General features: G+C 34.6%; 1 non-coding gene across 1 annotated transcript; it reads right to left on the minus strand.

Moving 5' to 3' along the window:
• Positions 1 to 6,911: 6,911 nt before the first annotated feature.
• On the minus strand, positions 6,912 to 6,985 carry Trnas-uga (transfer RNA serine (anticodon UGA)). The gene has a single exon. It is a non-coding gene; the product is annotated as a tRNA-Ser (tRNA).
• Positions 6,986 to 7,416: the final 431 nt, after the last annotated feature.

Consider the following 7,416-nt stretch of genomic DNA (forward strand, 5'->3'; position numbering starts at 1 on the left):
CAAAATTAGGTACAGAGGATGTTTTCCGTTATTGCGTTTTTTTTTTACTTTCATGAAATTACGTGTAGATTCTGTGTGGAATAAGTTTTTAAAAAGTGATTTAGAAATTTTGACATTCTGCATTCTCAGAAAAATACCGGGTATTTCTTAAAAATTAATAATAGGAAAACATCAGTATTTATTATGTGTACGTGCTAGCTTTGCTAAATTGAATCAGATTTATTTTTAGACCGTGCTGTATTTTAGATACAGAATAGTTGGCAAATGCAATACTGTAAACAAGGCTAATGCAGAACGGAAAGTAGCTCCGCCCACCACAGTCCCGTTCTGTATTGCTAATACAGAACAGTAAACTTCAAAGAAAAACACCGCTATCGTGTCACAATTGACTTTTAAAGTAGGACTAAAGTTAAATTCTATCGTACAACTTTATTACTGTTGATGATGTGAGGAAAAAACCCCTTTGAGGTCAATTTTGAAACAGAATATCATGTCAGAAGTTGAAAACGTTGATACCCCGAAAAGTGAGGAGGAGTGTTTGAGAAAACGGAGCACTCTCAAAGGCTGCTTTAAACAGTCAGAGGTACGTTGATATTTGTTCTCTTCCGTAGCAAACAATTTTCTGATCTAAGACGTCTGAAACATAAAAAAAATTCAGGTAAACACACCTTGATGGTGTTTTCTTGCTCCGGTGCCGCCACCCCGAATGACGCCCCACCGCCATCCCGAATGCGCCGTTATTGGCGTCGGAGATATACAAGAAAATTGACAGTCGATTTGTTGAACGAGTTTGACTGAGACAACCATTTTTTGTCACAAGTGACCTACATAGTGACGTCATTTTCACATTGTGACGTCACAAACAAGCATAAGCTATTTATAGACCTTGTGTATGGCTATGTGTGTACCGAATTTCATTGTAATCTGAATTGTGGTTTTGTAGATATAGAGATAGTTCGCGAACTTTTTGATCACTCCTCGTATTCTGAATGAATGTTTTTCAGTGTGTGAGGAAAGTGATTCGTGCTGTTTGATTTTGTGGAAGAATGTGATAAAATGTATGCTGTGACGACACTGGAGGGTTATTGATCACTATAATTTCCTTTTCATATGTGTGATAGCAATAACAATTATATATATCTAAATATCAAGTTATACAAACATTCCAACTATTTGAAGTAATAATCCAAGGCTTTCTTTGGAATTTTTTTTAAGAATTTAAACAAAGATTAATCTATGTAAGGAAATGATTCATTTATTGAGAACAGGAAAATGTTGTTATTGTTAACCCTTGTCTCGGTGAGTGATTATTCTCTTTAGATAAGTGGACAGGCTTTCGCTGTAGGCGTAAGCCTGTCCACTTCTCTAAAAGAGAATAGGTTAGTGATGTGCATTGTCATATATTTTTATATTATTTATTCATATTTTTGTACTATGATGCAGTTTTGATAAAAATATTTTTTTCAAGTGAAATGTGTTGTGCTTTTTTTCTGATGAAAACTTGTGTAAGACCTTGTCCAAGCAGCTAGATGAATGAATGTAGTCCGTCATTTATCCATAAAAGCACATTGACTTGGTGTGCAAATTACATTTACTACAACTTTCAGCATGATTATCCACATTTATGGTAACAACTTTTTTTTATGGAAATGGAACATTTGGATAATCATGCTCTTCAATTGTCAGTCTGGCTCCCCCCCCCCCCAATTAAATCACTTTTTCATAGAACAAACATCCCTCCCCCCACCAGTGGACACATTTTATAAGCCTAAGTTTGAAACGGCTCTGAACGTTTTCTAAGTACGTAATGTGATGTACAAGAAGAGTTTGTCAGTGGTATTCCAACAAATACCCCTAAACACCTCGACCCCCCTCACCTCAATCCGTAAGCCCTCTACTTTCTTGTTTTATCAAATAACTGGAAATAGCTATCATTAAGGTTTCTGTTTCCAACGGAAGACCTTCTACTGATTCTGATGGTAAAGATTATTATTCTTTTTTTTTTTTATTCCCTCCCCCAACTTTGAGGCTTCATATCTCACTATTTCTCAACGGATTTGGCTCAAATTTTCAGGGGTTAAAGACGTTTATAAACTCTACAAAATGCTATAAAATTTCAAAAATTCACTTCCGGTTTTGAGTTATTTTCCTTTAAACGAAAATTTATAGGCTTTGTTTCCGGATAAAGGCTCAAAACCACAAAACTGAAGCAGAATTTTTACGATTTTAGGTAACAGAAGGATTGAAGTTGTGCACATCGGTTTTTGTTTTTCGATTTCTGTATTAACAATGGCGCTATATAGGGGTAAAAATTAAACGCCAAAAGAACGAAAATTTACACATATTTTCCTTTTTATCTTGAAAACTAAAAATATTTTGTTAAACATAATGAACAATAGTTGTGCATAATTGCAAGGGCTTTCATATAATAATATTAAAAGGGGCTGGCCCCAAATTAGGGCTCTATGGAACTTGAAAGTTTTTGCTTTATAACTCAAAAACGGAAAATATTTCATCTAATTTCAAAAAATTGTTCTTTTACACCTTTTTGATCTGATGAAAATGCTGTTTTGTTCGATTATGCCGGGAATAGTGGTAAGCAGGAAAGTAAACAGGTGCGTTTTTCCGATTACATTCACCTTGTTTGTTAACAATTATATAACACGCCTCCCTCGATAGCGCGGGGAAAAGTGGTCACCGGGAATAATGGCAATCCAGCGACCCACAGTTATACACAAATAAAAACACAGAATGGTTAAATTCATTTCTTTACTTATGAAATTGTATCTTAATACTATCTCTGTCCTATGAAAATATTATTTTGTTTGAGTCTAACGTATTATAGGAAAGAAAGCTAGACAGTTCTCATCTTGCTATTGAAGGAAAACTCTGTAGTCTTTATGCGCAGAATTGAATAAACTTCCCTAAGTAATAAATATTTTACAATGCTGTATCATATCTCTTTTATTTAATTAGGTTCTAAACGTGTTCTTTGGTTCCCAATCAGAGTATTCAATGGCATCATTTTCCTTTAATTAATCAAGATCTTTCCAAGAGAAAGAGTTTTAGAAAAAAACACGAGTATCTTTTCTTCGTTAAAGTATGAACAAAACAAATGAACAAAAATACACGCCCGGGCTCATAAAAAGAACTTTCAAAGAGTCCAATAATACAAAAATTATTTACCGCGCGATTCTCACATTCACCTGGAACCCAATTTTTAGCGTGTGTACCATTGCGTAATCTTACGATTACACGTGTCCAAGAAAATCTATTTAAAGCGACACACCGCGGCGAACCATTGACCCCGTAGTCATAGACAAAATAATTGGTGTATTAAAACTATTTTACAATTAATGGAAAATTATTATTGTCGGATATTTGAGATTAATATGTTGGCTTATCTTTGTTTTAAATTTGATTGCGATACATGTTTATCTAAAACAGCTATCTAAGCTTTGTGTTTGTTTACAATTACGCGACCAATCATTCCTTCCATCGCTTGTTACTTTAATTTACACAGCGTGGTCGAATGTTAAATCTAATTTTACAAACTTACGGAAAACATTATTTTCTGTAAGTAAATCGAATCTTTCAAGAATATTTTAAAATATCTTAGGTTAGACTTTAGAACAAAACGCTGGGGTATTTATTTTATATGTACATAAATCAATCTTCCAATTTTTATAGTTCGTTAGTTCAATGTGTAATTTTACTTTTCATTTTGACGATTCATAGCTTAAGGACTGGTGATCTGCGGTTACTTAACTTCAACCAATATTGATTTAAATCACAAGCTTAATTTGTGCTTTTAACACACAAATAAATCTGTTTTCAACACAAATTTTCCCAAACACATTTTCTTTTTCATCACAGATTTTTACCATGGCTATTTCAGTTTTAAACTTTTATAGAAAATCTTCCAATCATAAGGATCTAATTAGAACTATACTCAATGAAATGGACTAAACATCATAAGATTCCGAACCTGTAAACTTGAAGTGACTTCTGTGCTTGCACAATGCCCATTTTTATTACAGGTTAATAGTCAAGTTGAAAAAATTATTCAAGATTTTAAAGCAATAAATTTAATTTGTGTATAATTTATTCAAAACCTGTAAATGATTAGTATAGTGTGCTAACATTTTAATTTTGTTCCGTGATTTTAAAAATATCAGTAGCAGGTTATACAATAACATGTAAAGTAATAAACCCGCCTCGTATGTACGGAATCGAAAATTTAAGAACTTATATAACAATCTGCAGCTACATGTACTGAATATCAGAAATTTATCATGTAATTACACACTTTTATTTCCCAATTTAAACTGTTAAAATCATAACCGGCACCATAGTTAAACATTAATTGTCTTATAATCGGCACTTAGGGCCTTTGAGCAGGGAGGGATCTTTTTTGTGCCAGCACCTAAAGCGACACAGGACCTTGTTCTATACGGTCTCATCGGGAAAAAAAGGTCCCCCGTCCCACAGTGGGATTCGAAACCACGACGTAAGGAGCTGACCTTTCCTGGCGACTATAGAGCAGTTTTCAATCACTGCGCTATGCGGGCAACCTTGGGGGGTATAAAATGAAAACAATGAAGAAAACGGTCAGTTAAAAAAAAAGAATGGGTCGTTTTGAAATATTATTCTTACAACTTCAGGGCAAGTATGAGTATTTATGAAGTTTTTCCAGTAAAAAAGATTACTTTTTTTTTCAAATCATGACTAGAGTTTTCCCTTGCAAAGTGATTGTGTATTTTGGGGGGGAGTGTGGATGGGACGGGAGTGAAACGGTCTGTTTAACTGTCCATATGTCTGTCTGTCCCTGAAAATTTTTCCCAGAAGGCCAGGCTATAACATAAAGAAACCAGAATCTTGTACTCGATACAAAGATTTCAAATGATCCTAGGATGTGTCATTGTATTTATTCAAGGCAATATTACGGGAAATTCAAATATGGAGAAAGAATCAATGTTTTGTTGCATTCATTTATATGTAATGAGAATATCTGTAAGCTCATGCTTGATAAAAATTGCTTGTGATAAAAAGGTTTTTTTTTACGATTTTGACTCAGAAAATAGTATTTTTTTCCTTCTGACTATATTTGTTTAAGTTCATACTTGATACAAATTGCTTAAGTCCCCGGTTTTCAGATGACTTAAAATAAGGTCATTTTTAAAAAATTCAGGGCCAATAAAAGAAAAAATTGTAAAACACCTGTCAGAGTTATGAATTTCTAAAAGTTGTTTCAGATTGAGGGTTTGTCTTGACAAAGAGCCAAGGTTATTCTGTTAAAAAAAAGGTCACTGACAGAAGAAATTTGTTCTTCTCCAGGCTATGAACTAGTAAGTGAAAATCATTGGAGGCTCTTACTTGAAACATAGATTACTTATGATTGGAGGTTGTGTCATGTCACCCTGATCAAAGGTCTTTCTGGCAAATCAAGGTCACTGAGAGAGAAAAAATGTTTAAGCATAACTTTGTAATTAAGATTCACTGGAGGCTCATAATGAGAAGAAAAGGTTGTTTACATAAGAAAGTGCAGTGACCTTGACCCAAGGTCGGTACTTCCTGTCCACAGCTCAAACGGAAGACCTACTCGTTGCTTTGCAACGAGCTCGGCTCTAGTTAATTAATCTCTTTGCTTTATCTTTAATACATAACATGAATAGATACATTATATCTTTAGTTAATTTCGGAAACTACATGCATAAACTCACAGCATCCACTACTTTCACTTTATCTTCTTGGAAAATTAATTTGAAAAAATCATTATGTAATTCTTAAAAATAGTATCATTTAATATATAAATAACAACAAAATACCCCTCCACTATTTTTGAGGTGCACAGAACGTAAGAAAGAAAGCACTGTGTTTTACGCCATGACTTTGGAACTGAGACCAAGTGAGTTTATTTTTCCCAGGCCACAATTAAGGACCATTTTAGGAGGGGCGTACGAACTATATATGGAACTCTGCAAGAATGTATGGAGGACATAAATGTTGTGAAGGTGATTCCCAAAATAACCGTGTGTAGAAGAGACGGGAAATGGTTCACACTGGACAACAGGCGACTGTGGGTGTTCAGACAGTTGGAGTCTAAGGGAAGACTGTATAAGATCTCCGTGTATCAGTCAGATTCCATCCCTGACTGCAAGTACAACACTCAGAACGGGGGGACATCTGTCAAAATACTAGAATGGTGACGGTCGTCCATGTAAAGATTTTTTTGCCTCTTTGAAGGATATATTTTCAATAGAAACTTATTTTTTTATCCACCGTCTTCTTAACAAAGAAATCCTTAATTAAGGTACTTAGTACAAAGAAGAGGATGCTTACTGGAAATTCCGTTGAGTGTTTCCACTTGTGCAGTGATAAGAACTAATTACTTTAAGTTTTGTGAATGTTATTTAATTAATTAACACATACAAGTATTTTAGCTACATTGCACATGAAAAATTAAAATATTGTTTCATATTTCTTATAACTACCGGAAAGTCTACATATATATGTTTGTGAAATACATAATTAATATTTATTTATTTTTTTAAGTTGTTGAAATATAAACTGTTTAACCCCTATCCACCTGCTATTCAGTTATTCTTTCTGCACGTAAAGTATTCAACACGGTAACCAACACTGACTTACATTTGTAACGGGAGAGGAGAAAATGCAGCGCCCGACCGGCCGGGATTCAACCGGGGCCCCCTGAAACCCCAAAGTTAGGTGCTCTACCAACTGAGCTATCTGGCCACCGGCGATCGAACTCGGCTGACCGCCACATTCCTCCCTCCTTAAAGGTCTTTGACCAAAGACCCAAACCTAGGCTCATCCCTGGCAGGTCTCTCACCTGTCAGTTCCAGGGCATGGCAAGGCACCAAATGTAACGGGAGAGGAGAAAATGCAGCGGACCAGACCAGGATTTGAACCCGGGCCCCCTGAAACTCAAGTCAGGTGCTCTACCGACTGAGCTTATCTGGCCACTCGACTGAACGCGGCTGAACGCCACATATGTAAGTCAGTGTTAGTTTACTTCCTCCTTGTCTATTGTTTTATTCTATATAGAAGATCAACCATTTTTACGGAAGCCCATTTAGGACCTATCAAAAAGTATTTTTGAATTTGTTTATTTTGTTATAACGATTTTTAGAATTCGTTATAGCGAATTTAATTTGTTATAACAGATTGATTGAATTCGTTACAGCTTTGTTGAATTTGTTAAAACGAATTAAATCTGTTATTACAGATTTGTTGAATTCGTTATAACCAATTTAAAAATTTGTTTTCACAAATTTTTGAATTGGTTATAATGAATTCAACAAATCTGTAATAACAGATTAAATTCGTAATAACGAATTCAATAAATCTGTTATAACAAATTAAATTCGTTATAACGAATTCAATGAATCTGTT

This window comes from Saccostrea cucullata, unplaced genomic scaffold, assembly GCF_032062105.1.
Source record: "Saccostrea cucullata isolate Sc308-1 unplaced genomic scaffold, CSIRO_AGI_Scuc_v1 ctg13955, whole genome shotgun sequence".
In the NCBI taxonomy this organism is placed as follows: Eukaryota; Metazoa; Mollusca; class Bivalvia; order Ostreida; family Ostreidae; genus Saccostrea; species Saccostrea cuccullata.